Source organism: Citrus sinensis, chromosome 5 (genome assembly GCF_022201045.2).
Source record: "Citrus sinensis cultivar Valencia sweet orange chromosome 5, DVS_A1.0, whole genome shotgun sequence".
NCBI lineage: Eukaryota > Viridiplantae > Streptophyta > Magnoliopsida > Sapindales > Rutaceae > Citrus > Citrus sinensis.
In genome coordinates, this window is record NC_068560.1 from 6,909,729 (window position 1) to 6,929,277 (window position 19,549).

The window sequence follows — 19,549 nt, forward strand, 5'->3', positions numbered from 1 at the left end:
AAGGAAAAGTAAAAAGGATAAGAAGCGAGAAAGATGTATGCAGTAATATAAAAAGTGAAAGATAAAATGTGAGTGATGAAATAGTTTGATAAAATAAAAATAGATGTAAATAATTTGAGATAGATGGGAAAAGAGTAGTGAGAAAGAAAAGAAAAAAAAAGAAAAGAAAAAATATATGAAGCATACTAACTCCAAAATCATTTAAGGATGAGCAGAGTGAAAATAATACTTCCAGACATCAATATTGCAAAAATCCATCCCCACACCAAAAAATTACATTGTCCCCAATGTAAGATAATCAAAGCTCACATAAAAAATTAAAACGTAAGGATAAAAGATTAAAGGCAAAACTTCCCTGAATTGTGAGCTTTGATCCATATAACGTCTATGGGCTTGGCGGAAATGGTGGGATAAATCCCACACTCTCGAAGTATGCGGCCAAATTCTGCTCCATCTTGTTCAACTTGTGCTCCATTTTCTCTAACTGGATGCTCAAAGGTGGTGCAAATGTAGAAGGAATAGTTGGTGGGGCAGCAGTTTCGTCAAACTCGTCATCAGAGGTAGCACCACTCCTAGCATAAAGCTTCTTTGGAAGTTGAGTGGTTCAGTAAACTGAAATCTCCTCTCCTTGAATTCGACCACACATGTTCTTTCAAACACAGACATATCCAAAAATTCCTTTTTGCAAGCAGAGTGCAAATCATTATTGTCAGGATCAAGCACACATAAGTTTATAGCTAACAGAGTAATGTATGGACCAAGAAATAAAGTCCTATACCATTTAAGCATACTCTGAAATTGATCTGCTAACCAAAAACCTGGATTAGGCCTCACATCATTTAACATGCATCAGATAAAATAAAACTCAGTTTTAGAGAAAACTCCCGAGTGATATTTTTTTTCCTAAAAAATTATATGCTAAGAACCAATGCACACATTTCAAAACAGGATCACGTAAGAAAGAGCTATTTGATTTACTCGGGTCGTAGGCATTGTGATCAAAAGATAAATTACGCCAAAGACCATAAGGCTCAAAATTTTCGCTAAAGTCACAAGTTGTTCCTACATATGCATCACTAGAAGAATAATCATCATCAATGAATCCTAAAGCTAGGTTAAAATTTGTGATAGATTGTGAAAAATTTTGTCCCATTAACCTAAACTTTATAACATCCGGAGTATGCAAAGTAAAATCATTCGGTATATTAAATTGAAAAGTAGCATAGAACTCCCTAATCAACTCAACATAACCCAAACAATCAACATCAACAAACTTACGCAAACCAATCTTATCTATCAAAGAATCAAAATTATCCTTAACATTCAATTTTTCAAGAGTCGGGTAATTAATATACTTAGCTGGAAGTATTTTTCGCTTGGAAATATCTTTGTACCTTTCTTTCTCTTGTTGAGTCGTGAATATGAGGCAACCTCCGAGATTGGATTCAGCAAGTGGCAAAACACTCATGCCTTTTCCATGTTTCGATCTTTGTCTCACGGCTTGGCATGAATCTGAAATTGTGTTCCATGGGACCGTAGTGGAAGCAACAATCTTAGATTTCTTTGCGACGGGTTTCTGTTTAAACATTGATGACTTGGAAGTTGATGCTTTCCTCTTCGGCATTGTGATAATAATTTCACTCACGGGTAATGATTCACGCGGCTGGAATGCTGGGCGTGGGCTACTGCGCGGCTGGTTGCTGGTGATTCTGGAGCTGGTGATGCTGGAGAAGGTTGGTGTTGCGCTGCGGGATTGCTGGATGAGGCTGGTGCTGCGGGATGGTTGCGGGACACTGGGCTGACGGGAGATGCTTGCGCGCGCGGCTGGTGCGCGATGGACGCGGGACTGCTGGTGCTTGTGCTGGTTGCGCTCGACTGCTGGTGTGCTACGGGATTGCTGGAGATGCGGGACTGTTGGTGGAGTGAGGAGCTGGTTGCGCGGCTGGAGGTTGCTGGAGACGCAACTGTTAGACGTGGGCTGGGGAGAGAGGTGGCTCAATAAAAACAAAGGAATGCGTTAGGTTTTTTTTTTTTAATTTTTTTTCAAATAAAATAAAAAAATAAAAACTTTTTATTTTCGATTTTTTTTACTAAAAACTAAAAAAACACACTTAAGACACACCAAAAAAATTGCATAAGTATTTTTTTAATAAGCATATGGGCACGCCTTAAAATCATTTTACTTTAAAATCATAGAAATACTTATTAGTTAAAACGTGGGCACGCCTAACCAAAAATTATTATTTAAACAATCTGAATCAAAATTAAAAACAAAAGATATAACAAAAATCAAAATAAATAAATCCTTAGGGTTGCCTCCTAAAAAGCACCTTTGTTTTTTGTCTTTGGCTAGACACATTCATGCATCAATCTCCATTAATGGAACTCTCGAGAGCCACTTCCTCCACAATATTCACCGAAAAACCTTCATAAAAAGATTTTAAGCGATGACCATTAACCTTAAAAACTTTGTCAAAGGTCGAACTCCGAATCTCAACTGCACCATGAGGAAAAACATTAGTAACAATAAAATGTCCTACCCAGCGAGAACGTAATTTACCAGGAAAACGTTTAAGCTTAGAATGAAAAAGAAGAACTTTTTGACCAACAGAGAACTCCTTTCTCAAAATCATTCTGTCATGAAATGTCTTCATCTTTTCCTTGTAAAATCGCAAACTCTCATAGGATTCATTTCTAATCTCCTCCAGCAGTATTCTATACATGCACATGGACGAACTTATCCCTTTAATATCAGCAATTGTCCACCCAATAGCCTTTTTGTAATCCTTCAGCACTCTAATAAGCTTTTCTTCCTTTAAAGTATTAAGATTTGAAGAGATGATCACCGGAAGTGTCTCACCATCTCCTAAAAACTTGTATTTTAGATGACTCGACAACTGTTTAAGCTCTATTTTCGGTGCCTGCAAAATAGATGGAAGAAGTTTTGCATAAGATGAAGGTAATTCAATATAAGACATATGATGAGTTAAAGTTCTCAAAGAATTTAATTCATAAATTGTCTCTTGCAATAAAAAATTTAAAACAAACTCATTTTCATCCTTTTGCAATCCTTTGAGGCCCAAACTGTTATTTAAAGCAACTACCAATGAATCTTCAACATCCAAATAAAAAACTTCCTGCACTATAGGGTTAATAACATCCACAGAAAATACTGAATGTTCCTCACTAGGAAAATTCACAGCATCATTCATATTGAACTCTATAACCTCTCTATCAAACTCCATAGTGAGAGTCCTTTTATGTACATCCGTTTTAGTCCTAGCAGTCTTAAGAAAAGGTCTTCCTAGCAAAATTAGGACAGAATTAGAGGAGTTATCCTCTTTCATATCAAGTACATAAAAATCAGCAGGAAAAACCAACTCATTAACTTGTACTAAGACATCTTTTAATACCTCATTAGGATATGCATTAGACCTATCAGCTAGTTGAATTATCACGCCAATTTCTTTTAATGGACCAACATTCAAAGATGAATAAATGGAACGAGGCATGACATTAATAGAAGCTTCTAGATCTAACATAGCCTTCTTAACTCTAACACTACTAAATTTGTAAGGGATAATAAACATACCTGGATCCTTGCACTTATGAGGTAGTTTCTTTTAGAGAACTGCTGAAACATTCTCCCCCATGTGAACTCTTTCATCTCCTCTTAATTTTCTCTTGGAGGTGCACAGTTTCTTAAGGAATTTAGCATATTGAGGTATTTGTTTTATAGCATCTAATAAAGGAATATTTACCTCAACCTTGCGAAATGTCTCAAGGATGTCTTTCTCTTATTCCTCCTTCTTAGATTTTGCAAACCGGCTTGGAAAATGAGGAGGTATCACCACAGGTAGGGGTTTCGCTCTGGTGGGTTGCGCATATTGAGATTTAGGCATCAATTCATTCTTCTCAAGCTCATCTTCTACATGCTTTGCCACTTTCTTATTGGGCTCTTGCAACTCCTTCCCACTTCTAAGGATGACAACACTAACGTTTTGCTTTAGATTCACCTCATATTGTGAAGGCAATCTCCCTGATACTTGAGACTCCAGACAGCTCACTGTAGTCGCCAAGTGACTCATTTGGTTCTCCAAATTCTGAATGCTTGTTGTAGTTACCTGCTGAAATTGTTGAGTGTTAGTCGCAAGTGATTTAACAATTTCTTCAAGAGATATACCTGACTTGGGGTTTGACTGTGGAGGGACTGGTTGTCTTGGTGGGTATTGTTGTGGGAATCCTGACGGCCTAACTCTATAACTGAAGTTGGGATGATCCTTCTATCCCGAATTGTATGTTTGTGCATAAGGATCATACCTCCTCTGAGGCATTCCTGGAAATCCTCCAACTGCATTGGCTTGTTCAACGGGTTCTTCTTGAAGTGTAGGACATATATCAGTTGAATGACCCATATTGGAACAAATGTCACAAGTCTTCACCTGTTGTACATTACCTACAACAAACTTTTCCACAAGAGAAGTAAGTTTATCTAAACGTTGTTCAATAGAAGAACTATTTACCTCATTCACCTTCCTTGAATTGGGATCTTGCCTGCTGTCAAACTGTTGTGCATTGGCAGCCATATTTGAGATCAACTCCGTTGCGTGAGTAGGGGTCTTGTTCACCAACACACCTCCACTAGCAGCATCTATCATACTCCTATCCATCAATGACAGTCCTTTGTAAAAGTATTGAATAAGAAGTTGATCAGAAATCTGATGCTGAGGATAGCTGGCACACAATTGTTTGAATCGCTCACAATACTCATACAAAGTCTCCCCAGGAAGTTGTCTGATCCCACAAATGTCTTTTCTGATGTTGGCAGCTCTTGAAGCAGGAAAGTACTTCTCGAGGAACTGCTTCTTCAAACCATTCCATGTTGTAATCGATCTAGGAGGCAAGTAATACAACCAGTCTTTAGCTAGCCCATCTAAAGAGAAAGGAAAAGCACGCAGCTTAATCTGCTCTTCAGTCATGCTTTGTGGCCTCATACTTGAACATACAACATGAAACTCCTTGAGATGTTTAGGAGGATCTTCACCTGCAAAACCATGAAACTTGGGTAATAAATGAATAAAACCATACTTTAATTCAAAATTTACCTCCAAGTCTACATATTGAATGCAGAGTGATTGCTGATTCAAGTCTGGTTCAGCTAACTCTCTAAGAGTTCTTTCTACATGTGAAACTCTATCCATCACTTGTTCTTCTGAATCGCTAGATGATTCAACCAAATCAGGCACCGTATCTGTTTCAGAAAGCAAAGGCGATGAGGATCGTTGCTTAGCTCGCTTCGTCTGCTGTCTTAGCTGACGAGCTGTCTTCTCAATTTCAGGATCAAACGAAAGTGTACCTGTACGAGAAGAATGAACCATACAACAAGTAAAACGTAAAAAAGGATTAAATAAACGACACCAATCCCCGGCAACGGCGCCAAAATTTGATGGTTGTCGAAGCTAGCAAAAATAAATAGCTACTCTAAATAAATTATGTATAGTGATTGAGCAGGGTCGTGTCCACAGATATCGGTAATTATTTAAATCCTTTTAAAATGTAAAATGCAAAATAGGGGAATTGTTGACAATAATAAAATCAAATTAAAATAACAAGAATGCAAATTAAAATTGTAATTCAAAATAGGGAAAGCTCTGGTTGAAGGAATTAACTCAGCTTGATTCGACTACTGATCATTGATTCAAATATAAATCATTACTACTTATGAATAGACCGGTTATAGCTACTGAGACCCTCTAATAGCCAATCTCTCCTTAACTAGTCGATAACCAAGGTACGACCGTTGGTTATTTCCCTAATCAATAGACAACCCTAAATACAATCATATGATTTAATCAATTGACAGCCTAAAAAAGTAGAGAGACCCAAATCCTAATCAACAAACGCATACGATGGTTCATTTAAATTAGATTGTTTATTCTCAAAAAGACAAATTTCAAAAATAAGGGAAAAAATGATTACCCAAAAACACCATAATCACAAGAATTACATCACCACGAAACAAGAAAAACCCCATAATTTTTTTTTTCACTGCATGATCAATTGAACCATATATCTTAAGCCCAAAATGCTACAATCTCAAATATTCTCAGCCAACAAAGATACATACTTTACACACCAAACTTCCACAGAAAGCTAAGAATAAAAAATCAGAAGAAAGAAAGCCAAGAGGAGCAAGAACGGACGAAAGAAAAAGGACAAGCCTTTAAATATAACCCAATGAAGATGAGAGTGAAGGCCAACTGTTGCCGTGCTACGTGAAAGTGACCACTGACAAGACGCAATCAACGGCTGAGAGTGACAACCGGTGACGGCATCGCACGTCTAAGTGGCTGCTTGTAGTTGCGACTTAAAAGTAAAGAGATGAGGCTTAGCTTAGGGTTTTCAATTTTGACTTGGAGGGGGATCGGGTTTGATAAGTGATAAGCATTTAGTTTTTTTTTTAATAACCCAATCGAGTTTACTGTTCGGTTCGGTTTTAAACCAAAACCGAACCAAATATAAACCTGATCGGTTTCTTACCTCCAAACCAATCAGTTTTTAAGATCAAACCAACCTGAACCATAAACTAAAATATTTTTGGGTTTGGTTTGGTTCAACCCGAACCGAACGCCCCTAAATGAAATCCAATCAGGTGAATTTATGTCAACCCGATTGGATCGTGATTGCCGATCGAAAACCCGAGCGGGCTGAGACAAAAATTAAAAAAAAATTCAAACCTGATTATCTTAAATTGTAACCCGCCCCACTGCTAAAGCTAAACAAGCTCCAATTCCAAATTTTACACAGTCACAGACACCACATACACAAAGTCACAAACCCTCATAAAGAACAAACACTGCCAAGTCAGCCATTAATGCTTAGCATATAGCCACACACACAAACCAGCACTCAAGCACAAGCAGCCGCTAGCCAGCCCACTACCAACCAGCAACGTACACAACCACACCCATCCACAGCATCCCGCTGTCAACAGGCAACAGACACACGGCCCACACCCAAATCCAAACAAATGAAACACAAACAGTCAAACACACACGCAAGTTCACAGAACTAGCTTCATCCGACCACCGCACGCACCAACTGCCACCGAGAACGACGCCAACCGAAGCTGATTCGCAAAGATCGTGGCCCAATCTGCTGATACCAAGCACCGGATCCACGCCTTCAATCCTCCCGGTCCGTTTGAATATCCACCCGGCAAGCTGCCCCTGATTCGAGCTCCATTTGGATTTTGGGTTTTGGCTGTTGAGTCCCAAAGTCTTTGAGTTTTGGAAGCCGGCATTTGATACTTAATAGTGATGGTATGTATGCATTAATTATATATTGTTATATGTTATATGAGAATTGAGAAAGTGAAATGTTAATTGTAATTTGGTATGTTAATAATATATAATTATATATTGTTAAATTTCAACAATAAAATAAAAAAAAATCAGGCATTAATTTTTAGTTACTTATTAATAATTGATTTTTTTGTATGAATAGATTAGATAGATTAAAAATTAAAATTAAATATTATGTTACAATATATATAATTATATATGTCATATGATATGTGTACTTGTGCAGTAATTTCAACTTCAACCAAAAATTAACCAATTTAATTGCAGTAGTTTCAAGTTTCAACTTCAACAAAAAATTAATCAATTTAATTAATTGTATGATAAGCAATAAGTAAATATTAAGTGGTTAAGTAGTAAATACATATAATGTGGGTATAAAATTTAGGGATTTATAATAAGAATTAAGATACAGATATGCAATTAATATTATATTATTTTGGCCAATGGATAATTAGATATTATAAATTAATTAATTACATTAATTTCTTGGTTTTCTTTTATGGAATATGCATCTTGTATTCTTAGGTCATATATAAATATAATGATGGAAAATTGGAAATTTCGATTTAAAAAAGTTTCATAAAATTAAATTAACAATTATTTGAATCAATTTGTAATACTAACAATTAAGTAGATTTTTTGAATAATCTTTTTGTGTTTTGATTTTTGAATTAATGATTAATAATTATTTGTTTGTATGTTTAGATGACTGGACACTCAAGATCAAATTCGATAAGTGATGATGACAATCAAAGTGTTCAAATGGAAGGAACTCAAAAGGCAAAGCAGAAAAGACCACGGATGAAGAAAAAATCTAAGACGTGGAATCATTTCACTTTACTTGAGGACAATCCAAACAAATGTAACTGCAACTATTGTGGTAGACAATATCGATGTCATTCAAGGCGTGATGGGATTACAAATATGAGAAATCATTTTATTGATAGTGACTGGTGTTTGAACAGAAGGATTATTAGTTTCAGCGTGATTGAAGATCATAGAGGGAAAATGATCGATAAAAAGATTATATCTTGTTTACAAGATTGGGGGATAGAGAGGTTGTTTTAACTGTTGATAATGCCACTACAAATGATATTGCTGTTAATTATGTAACTATACAATTGCTTGCTTGGAGGAATGATGATGCACTTGTGTTGGCGAGACAGCATATGCACGTGCGTTGTTGTGCACATATTTTGAATTTGATTGTTGTTTTAGGGTTGAATAAGTTGCATGCTAGTGTTGCCGCCATCCAAAATGCTGTGAAGTATGTGAGATCCTCCGCTACAAGGCTACATGCATTTAAACAATGTGTTCAACAAGTGAAAGGTCCAACTGTAACGGTTGTTTAGGATTGTCCTATTATTTGGAATTCACCTATTTAATATTAATGACTGTGTTGAAGTTTCAAGTGGCATTTGATAGAATGGTAGAGGTGGATAAACTGTATAAGGCATACTTTCTCAAGAAAGAAAATAATGCTAAGAGGGTGGGTCTGCCTGGACCTGAGGATTGGGAGAGTACAGAACAAACTATGAAGGTTTTAATGATATTTTATGATGCCACATTGTTATTTTTTACCTCTTTGAGTGTGACTTCTAATCTTTGTTATGATACCATTGGCTTAATTGAGAGCTCATTGACTGCATTAGAAGCAAGTAAAGATCCTTGGGTAGTGGCTATGGCTTATAATATGAGGAAAAATTTTGATAAATATTGGGAGTCTTCAGGGAAGATAAATAAAATATTGATTGTTGCCTCTATTCTTGATCCACGAGCTTAAATTGACTTTGCCAAACATATTTTTGAGATCATTTTTACCAATAATGGTTCAAAAGTTGAAGAAATGACCAAAGCAGTGAAATATTTGTTGAATGAGCTTTATGATGCATATAGTGCAATGTGCTCCAGTTCCACACCATCGATGTATAGTGAAAGTGTTCTTAGCAGTAGTTATGGTGGTACAAGTTATTCTCCACATATTACAATTGAGGTTGGTTTGGCAGAGGTTCCTAGTGGTGAAGGTGATGATATTTTCCGAGTTTCTCATCCTTTCCTTGAGTATGCTAAGAAAGTGTTTGTTCAGAATGAGAGCAAGAGACTAGCATCTAAAGTGGAACGATATTTGATTGACCCAATTGAGGATCCAAGCAATTTTAAGCTCAATGTTTTACTTTGGTGGAAGGTTAATGGATCGAAGTATCCAATATTAGAGAAAACTGCAAGGGATGTCCTTATTGTTCCTATTTCCACAGTGGCATCTGAATCTGCCTTTAGCACTGGGCGTCGCGTCATTGACAAATATCGGAATTCTTTTAACCCCTTGTATGATTGAGGCATTGATAAGTACCGAAAATTAGTTACAATCTAAACTTTTTACTAATCTTGTCTACAACCTTCAGGAAGATATTAAGGAGCAGATATTCCATATGAAGCTACAAGAAGATAATATTTTTCTCATACTTTATAAAGTTAAGATGTATTATAACTTTATAAATAGCATTTACATGTACATAAGTTATTTACTAATTTCAATTTTATTTTATTTTTACATTTTAAAGAGTTCGTAAGATCACAAGCTTCAACGGTGGAAACAGTGAGCGTTGACATGGGTGTTATGGATATTTGAAAGGTAATTCTTAATAGAGATTATTATTTATAATTTCATATTATACGTTTAGGTTGTAATTTAAACTATAATAATAGACAATAGTTGTTATAGTTTTAACCTTTAAGTCAAATTGTAACATTATAATTGTTTTATTTATTTTAGACACATTGAAATTGGCGGAATGGTATTACCTAGGATTATTGTTAACTTTACTTGGTGATAAATGCTATGAAATAAGCCACGATTGACTAAATTTTTTTTCTTATATTTAATCAAGTACACACATGAATTAGGCAAATGTGATTGTATTTAATGTCCCTTTATTTGCAATGCGGCTTAAAGAAAGTAGTTAAACATTTATCATATATTATTTCTTCAATTCTTCTCTAGGGGATAGATGCTTTAATTCTTCAACTTGGAGTACAAGAAGTTGAAGTTAAAAGTTATCGAAGTGCTTGCGTGTGGAGGAAGTTGATCTAGATTTACATTTAAACTTTGTTGTGTTTTGGAACTTTGTCATTTTTGTTTTGAAAAATGGAAAATATTTAATTATGTTTAATTTTGTGACTTTGTGTTCTAAAGATTAATGTTTAGAATTGGACATTGTGCTTTGGATGGAGACTATTAAATTTAAAATTTGTGTTAATTTTAATTTTATACTTTGTGTTAATTTTTAATTTTCATTCATTTGAATTTAATTCTATAGTAGTTTTTTTTTGTTGGTTGAAAATTGGTAAAACAAAATTATTATAATTAAGAAAAAAAATTTAAAAACAAACTAAAAATATCAAGAAAAGAAAATTAGCTCAAAATTGCGTAGACTCGAATTGACCCGAATTAGCCCAAATTGACTTGAACCCTATTTGATCCGATTTCACCCGACTCGAACTAACCCGAATAACCCGAATCTAATTTGAACCCTATATAACCCAAATCCGATCTGATCCGAACTCCACCCGATTTTTTAACCCGATCCGATTATAATTCGGATCAAATCAGATCAGGTTATAAGTTCGGGAGTTAGGATGGATTTTTATCTAACCTGGCCCAAACCCAATTTTGCCCAACCCTTCTCAGGTTTTTATTATGCCTACTTCAACATAGTTTAAATTTTTTATTTTAAGATACGCATGTCTGAATAACTTTCTATTATGTTTTTTTCAGGTAAGAATGATTGTTTGGAGAGTTTTTCTGTTCTTTTCTTTCTTAGCGTGGTTGATGATGATATTACAAGTGGTAATCTTAATCTTCTTATAACCTCTCGATACGGAAGAAATTCTGACCATTCTAGTTAAATACAATATTGTGTAATGTTTAATTAAATAAAAGGTGAAAATTGTTATTATTTGTCAAACATGCGAGGGTTGGTTTGACTTAGTTCAAATCTCTTGAAATCTAGAGATTTTCTTTGTTTCTTTGTACTTTATCTTCCTAAAAATGATAATAATAAATAAAATCATTGTATGTTAACATGTTGATTAAGTTAATTTATCCACGTCAACCTAATTATGGTATGTATCTTAACCTTTTATTTTTATTATAATTGTGACTTAATTTCCCTAATAAAGTTAACTTATTATTATTTTCATAACTTCAGCTCCAATTATTCAATAAAAACCTCTTTTTTATAATTCATTTTGGGATTATTTATCCAAAATCTTTCTTGTAGAGTCGTTTAGATTAGAGTATCATCTAATCTCGCTTAACGCATTAATAAAAATCTTATTGAGTCATCTGGATTAAAAGGAGATCTGATTATGCTTCGATCAGAAGGCAAGTTAATCGCATTGGCTTATTATGGTACTAGAACTATATTTACTATTACCTATCATATCAATTCAGCTTTGTTATTCCCACTCTGTCAGTTGATATCATAGCAATTATGTGCCAATTGCATAGTTTTCTTGACTACCCATATCCATCCCCACCAAATCCACTGTTTATTCTATAAAAAAATAAAAAATTCAAAAACAAAATTACAAAATTACAAAACCCTAGCTGCCATCATTTAAACACAGCACCACTAAGTACGGCCGCCGCCACCGCCATTCAACCCACCATCAGAATCAGTGTCAGTCATCGACCAAAACTCGACTGTCTTTTGCCTTTGATCAACCACACAGCCATCGCACAAACAACCAAAAGGTTGCAAGCCTCTAATAGCCGCTGCCACAAAACCAACTACCTTTACTGTCAACCAACAACACCACCAAACTTGCCGACCTCCGCCGATTATAATCCAACAAATCCCACAGACAATCACCACCATAAATCGCCACAACACCAACCTAAACCTATAGGTCCACTAACCGCCACCACCAACACTGCTTTTCTATCATTGATCTCAATCGTCATTAACCTTCCCTCAAGTGGCACATCAAATCCCAGCCACCCCCGATTCGATTAACAGCCGAAATCTCCAGCAGCATTGAAATACCATAGTCATTCAGACCAAACCACTACAAATTCAGCCAATCCTCAGCACTACCGAGTTCCTCACGACCATATCTGTTAGATCTGAACATCACGGTCACCATCCACCACCAGCATAAACTCTAATTCAAGGTTAGTACTGTAACTAAGAAAAAAAATCGTATTGCTTACCAAGAATTGTTTGATGATCTTTCAAATTTTTTTGGGCTTGTTGTTGATCCTAGGGCAATCAGATAGGCAATTAGAGAAGTAGCCTTGCAGATGATTGAAGAAGCTTATAAACCAAGGTTGGTGATGATAGAATAGGCAATCAAGAGTCTTAGGCTTTCCTTGAATGAAAATAGAGAGAGAAGTCAAGCATCAAAAAAGTTAAATTAACCACGTTCACGAGAACAATATCAGATCCCACACAAATTTGAGATCCCTAATCTTATCAAAAGTCAGCAGCCTAAAGTGGAAAACATAGAAATAAAGGAAATTTGTGCCTTTGCATTTGTTGAAGATGTCCCTAATGAGGATGATGAGGTTATTGATTTATATGAGATTTTTAAAGAAGATGTAGAGCCTACTCTTGATTTGAGTATTGAGTTTAATAATACAATTAAGATTGTGTAGCAAAATTAAGTCAAAAAAGCTGAAATGATTGAAATGATTCTACCTATTGACATTGAAGAAAAGAAGATTGTTCTTGAATAAGATTTAGTCGAAAAGGTGAAATTTATTGGACAACGCATTAAGCACCAATTAGGAAGAGACAAGAGTTATTTGATTATTGTTCAGGCTTGAAAGTCTTCATTGCCTCGAAGAATGTACAAGGGAAGGAAGTTGATGAAGTATGGATTCTTCAGAATTTCAAGAAAGATTAATGAGAAAGACAACAAGTTCGGATTACAAGATTATTTGGTATTACACTACAAGTTTCATCCTCTAGATTGTATTCAAACTCAAGGACGAGTTTCTTTTAAGAAAGGGAGAATGATGTCGAATGTTGTTTTAAGATTCTATAATTTTTAATTATTTTAGGATTTTCTATTTAATTAGGGTCAATTATGGTAGATCTCTTAGTATTTTATTTATATTATAATTGTGATTTAGTTTCTTTTTAAAGTTAACTTAGGGAAGTAAGTTTTCTCTATTATAAATAAAGAGGACTTGTTTTTGTTTTATAGCTTCACCTTCAATTATTCAATAAAAATCCCTCCTTTATAATTTTCTTTGGGATTATCTGTTGAAAATCTCTCTTATAAAGTTGTTTGGATTAGAGTGTCATCTAATCTCGCTTAATGCCTTATTAAAAATTTTATTGAGTCATTAGATTAGAATGAGATTTAATCACGGTTCGATTGTAGTGTAAGCTAATTGCGTTAGCTTAGTCTGGTACTAGAATGATACCTAGTGTTACTTATTCTATCAATTATGTTTCTGCTATGTCCACTCCATTATGTTAGCATGGGATACACTCCAAAAGTTTAAATCCCTCAAAAACCCTTTGTTAATGGTCACACACACTAATATTGATATTAGAGAGTGGACCACACCAGACAAAAGCAAGGCAGTCAGTAGATGTGTTGCTACTCTAAAGCCTAGTTGGCTCATTAAAATGAGTCAATTAAAAGAAATGCTATGACATAAGAAATTTTATTAACCCATTAAGGGCACATGCCCACACATGTCAACCCAAGAGAGGCTACAAAACTCAAGTTATATAATTAAATTACTCAGGCCCTTCCTGAGGAAGAGAACGACTTAGTATGGCTTGCCATGTGTTCAAAAAAGACTAAAGACACCCTTAAGAGTACATCACTATAAAAGGTTAAGTCCTTAATGATTAATTACTCATAATATAAAATCTGAATTTAACATTGTATTTACACTTAAAATCATTAAAACTGAAGAATTTGAAATGTTTACCCTTAAAGATCAATTAATTGTGAAAAGCGACCCAATACTTACCTAAATGACAGAAAAGAAACAACAGATTTAGGGTTTTTGCTCCGCCAGTCAAAGTCATTGATGGCTGTAGAGTGGGTCGTGCTGGGATTTGCGGCAGTCATAATTGGTAATAATTTGTAAACTCCTCAAAGCCAGACATTATGGCGACGAATGGGTTGCGAATTTAATTAGTTTTTACCATGAGTTCTATTTTGTTGTTTGTAATGTGAGCTTTATGGCTCCAATCTTTGCAGCGCCAATGTTGATGTTGCAAGAGGGCACTATATACGAAGGATCAAGGAAAATGGATGGAAGAAATGCCAGTTGGTTGTTTGGGAATGTAGGAAGGAAATTTTTCTTTTGTATTTATTAACAAATCCTATAAATAAACAGAAGTTAACTTCTGGGTGACTGATATAAATTGTAAAGAATCGGTGAAAGTTGAAAAACTTAAAATTTCTGTATTTTTTGTAACAAAGTGAATTATTAAGTGGATGGCTGATAATTTCTTAAAAAAATTAATAAGTTGTAAATATATGGAACAAACATAAATGAATATGTATAACAGAAACAAAATCAAATCCTTTAAGCAGTACTTAAATTCCACTAAAATCATTAAATTTTGCTTCAAAAGTGTTGAACAAATCAATATATGTCATCTCTTAAAAAAGAAAAAGAAAAAAGATTGCGAAATAGAAGTTGTACAGCAAAAATAAAGCTGCAAAAAGGCAGAAACTTCTCTTTTAATTTAGCAAGAGATATAGTTTTAGCAAGACAAGTTTAGGATGAAGTTTGTGATGTAACAGAAGTTGAGGATGATGGAGATATATAAAATTGCTTTAGGCTGCTGATATACTGGCGTGAAAAGTAGTGTCGGCATAAGATTAGAAAGAGGGAAATTTTTCGCTTTTGACAGATGAAATCTTGACTAATACTGTAGTGACTGGAGGGAGCGTCCGCCGGCTAACATGCAAAATGTTCCCGCATTAGCATTTTTCTTTTTCTAATTATTAATAGTTAAGGCAATTGTAAGTTACATTATTTGTAACTTACAACTAATAAAAAAAATAAAAAAATGAGTAACATACAAGGAGTTATGGGGGATTAATATTTTATTTTTACCTTAACTTTGGGGTTGTAAACTACATTAAATATAATTGAGGGAGATTTATTAATTAAATGTCATTGAGAAGATAAAACATTTTTAAAAAAAAAAAGAAAATGAACATATCGATCGGGTGATATATAAAGTCTTTTCCTAACAAGCTGAATACAAGTCATCTTAAAGGGATTTATCTGAAGGATCATAGAGAATGATTAAACTGAAATACAAAATTTTTAAAGAATGTAGAAAACATTTGGATGGACTAAGATGCATTAAATCAGAAGAACCCAGATTATCATAAAATTAGACTTTCTTGCGTACATAACTTTTTTTTTTAAATATCTTTAAAATTTTAGAAGAATAATTATTAAGCAAAGTGCATTAATAGATAAATACCCAAAAATTAATTTCTTCTTAAAATTTAAGGCCCTAGGTTCCACTAATTCGCCTAGTGCTAAAATTGTTCTTGAATATGGACGTATACATTTTGTGACCGACCTTTAGTGAGGATAAAATCCAGTTGTAACGACTTAGTCTTTCTATTCATCCTTTGCTTCAGATGTTTGCAAACAACTGAATTAAACTCATTTTCAGATTGAATCTCACATTCATTGTCCATAAAAGAATATTAAGAGTTGATTTCTTCATAGTCTTAGCACATTCAACAATTAAGCAAAGCTAGCTCTTGATCCAAACGACTTGGAATATCAGCTTCAACCCTCTAGGGAGCGGGCTGACTCAATTTAGTTAGTTCTACAATAAGATTGGCGTTATATGCGTTAGTGCCCAAGACATTACGATTTGAAGGGACAATAGAATTATGGTCAAATCCACGATAAGCTTCCCATTATGGTCTTCAAAGGCTTTTTTTTTTGTTTAACCCAAAAGGAGGGAGGCCCACTTTCTTGCACGCTATAATCCGTTCGGTTAGGGGAAGCATGCTTATCTAGTCAAGAAGTTACATGTGGGGAGCTATTTGCTTGCACCCGAGAAGGAAGACGAGGGCTGAAAGCCTGTTTGCCAGGTGATTTTAGGTCCATAGCTGTCTCATCAGTAACGTACGTGAGATGAATTGTTTGAATTGGTAGCTTCTGTTGAGTTGAGAACATAAAGAATTCTGGTTGGTGTCCTGAACTCTTGGAATTTACCCTTCATCAATTACACTTGGAAGTTAATCACTTCTTGAGTTTGCATTCCTTGTTCTCTTGGACTTTTCTCTAAAGCTGAAATATCAAGAGCGTAAAAGCTATTGTTAGTCTGCAAAGCTTTTGAGCCTTCTCCCTTTTCAATAAGTCGGGAAACTTCCTCCACTTCAGTGCCCTTTTTGGTTGATACAATTGGCGCTGCGTTTGGTGAGGTCAAGTTTGGTTGAAAGCAAGGATGCATACCACTTTTGGGCTTGAATGGCAATTTGTGATGGGCTGGGTCCAAAGGCTCAGAGGCGTGAGGTTTGTCGATTTTGGTTAAGGCTATTGGATTTCGTTCAAGGTTGCTTCCACTGGAGAAAGCTTGAAAAAGGAATTGATTGGTGGATTAAGAATCTGTGTAATTTTGGAAAGAATAAGAAAGAAAAGACGAGAATTGGAAATTATTCTTTTCCTAACATAAGTTGAGTCGAGAGAGAAAAAGAGAAACTCTCATTGTGCGCCTGATCGTGGATCGATATATAATCAAGGCCAGTAATACTACACATCTCAAATTTTTTATCCTAAAAATTTATTCCAAATGATGTGTGACTAATTGAGTGGTTGATAATTCTTTACAAGATCCAAGTGAATTAATTGTATTATCTCACCAACCAATTGATACATGACACATCATTTGGGATAACTTTTTAGGATAAAAAATTTGGGATGTGTAGCATTATTGGTTCAAGGCATATTTTTATGTTGTTGTCTTTGCTTTACGTGATTACGTCTCATCTTGTGTTTGTTTGACCAATGACCATAGATAAATAGGGTCCAGCTATGGTGCCACAGTTGGATTCAACCATTGGATCTAGTTCTGGTGACAAATGTGGGCTAAATCCAATGGTTGGATCCAGCTGTGGTACCATACAACTGTGGTACCATAGGTTTGTCCAGATAAATAATAGATTATGGTTATGATTACAATAGGAGACTATACACCTATATCTACAACAAAGATGAGTGAAAATTAATTTTAATTACATCCACGAAGTGGAACAAGTTAAAGTCCAATGGGCTTAATTTTAAATCCTCCTCCATAAATACGAATAAAAATCAATATAGCTCCTCTAAATATAGATGAAAGTAAATATATCTTTAATATGGAATAGAGATTTTACCTTTAATTGGCACAGATTTCTAAACTATACAAGTGTATGTGTAAATAACAATATATTCGTAAATGATAACAAATTAAAAAAAATACTAATTTCTACAATAACTTGGGTTCCATTTATATCTATCAAATATCATTCATATTCCTAGGGAGAGAATCAATAATGGAACTAGGTTGCGGCGTTCCTGCAGCATTGCCTTCGAACCAAGAAAGAGTACAAAAGTATCTGACGCCCCTTTGCGAATTCCAAATCGGAGGCCGAAGCTGTGGTCCAAAATCTTCTGCTTTTGTGTGAAGTGGAACAGCGCCATACTTTTTCGCTGCAGTGTTCCAAAATATGTCCCCCATGTAAAAGAAGCTGAAGGAAGGTTTTTCCTTTTTCTTCTTGTTCTTCCTCTTTTTTTTTTTTTTTTTCGTACGCAAAATTGAAGAATTTACTGACATCACAAACTAGTGGACATAATGAACCTTTTCCTTTAAAATAACCATGAGCCAGAGATTTAAACAATACAAAGAAGAAGGAAGCCGTAGCAAGTCCCCGAAATCACTTTGTTTTAAAAGTCTCGCGGGGCAAATAGGGCAGCCAAATTTAGCTGGTCGCACTCAAAAGTCTTGCGAAACTAGGGACCAACTAAAATTTATTAATATCCTTCACTTGATGTTTCCTAATAATATATGATGTATGTGGCAGCGTTGCATATCCCGTTAACCGATTTAACTCTAAGATTTGTACATGAAATTTTTCGCACCCCTCGGTGATTAAAATAAAATAAAATAATAATAATAATAATAATAATAATAATAATAATTGAATGGCAGCAAATATAATAATTTTGGCAAAAGTGTCGATCATAATTTTCCTCAATAATTAAAAGTACAATAATTATACAATCACAAACAGTGATATAAACCATTTTGTACAAACTGAGTTGGGAGCTAGGGTCAAAGTAAGAGTTCTTTTTTGGGTGGGTAATTTTTTTTTTTTTCAATTGGTACTATATAATATTATATGAAGTTCCGAGAAATTTAAATAGACTATGAATTGGTTACGTTTTTTCTATCAATTTCTTTGTTGTTGTACTTATATGAATAAATAATAAATGAAATGCGTATTTTATTTTCTAACGTGTAGCTAATTTATTTTCAATCGATTTTAATTACTATTTGACTTTGGTTATATTGTTTGTTTTTATAATCATATAATTATTGGATTTTGGATTTTAAGATTTAAATTATTTAGTTTAAATAGGTCTGAGTACAGATTATTAAATTAAAAATAAAAAAATTGAAGGTGGGAAACAAAAGCACCTTAGTGGGTATGATGATTTATTGGATTTTGATTGAATTTATTTGACCCATTTTTTAATTTATTATGCATGGAATGACAGACTTATAAAATTACTATAGTGGTAAACTTGTAAATATAATCATGGCAATCATGTACATATTGGCATTTCTGTAAATAAAAAATTAAAAAATTTTCCTAAATTTTGGACGGCCGGCCAACACATAACCTCAATTTGCCCCAACGTATTTGACATTAGTGGATGAGTTGAATTAAAGCATCACGGGTCCCATATAATTACTTTCATAACTGTTTTTTTTTTCCATCTTATTTATTCATGCCACGTAAGCAGTAAACTCAGTTTATATAAAGGTGAAATGCACTGGCTTTATTATTATTCTTCAAAAAAATATTTATGAAAGTATGAAATAGTACATAAATAAAAGAAATGCAAAAATTGAATTACAACACAACGTTACTTAAATTTAAATTATGAAAGCACTACAAGGTTCTGT

The 19,549-nt window shown here is 34.3% G+C and overlaps 1 long non-coding RNA gene across 1 annotated transcript; it reads left to right on the plus strand.

Moving 5' to 3' along the window:
• The first annotated feature begins 11,655 nt into the window (after window positions 1–11,655).
• LOC127902799 (uncharacterized) lies at window positions 11,656–13,620 on the plus strand. The gene is made up of 2 exons (XR_008055418.1): window positions 11,656–12,540; window positions 12,633–13,620. It is a non-coding gene; the product is annotated as an uncharacterized LOC127902799 (long non-coding RNA).
• The last annotated feature ends 5,929 nt before the right edge of the window (window positions 13,621–19,549 follow it).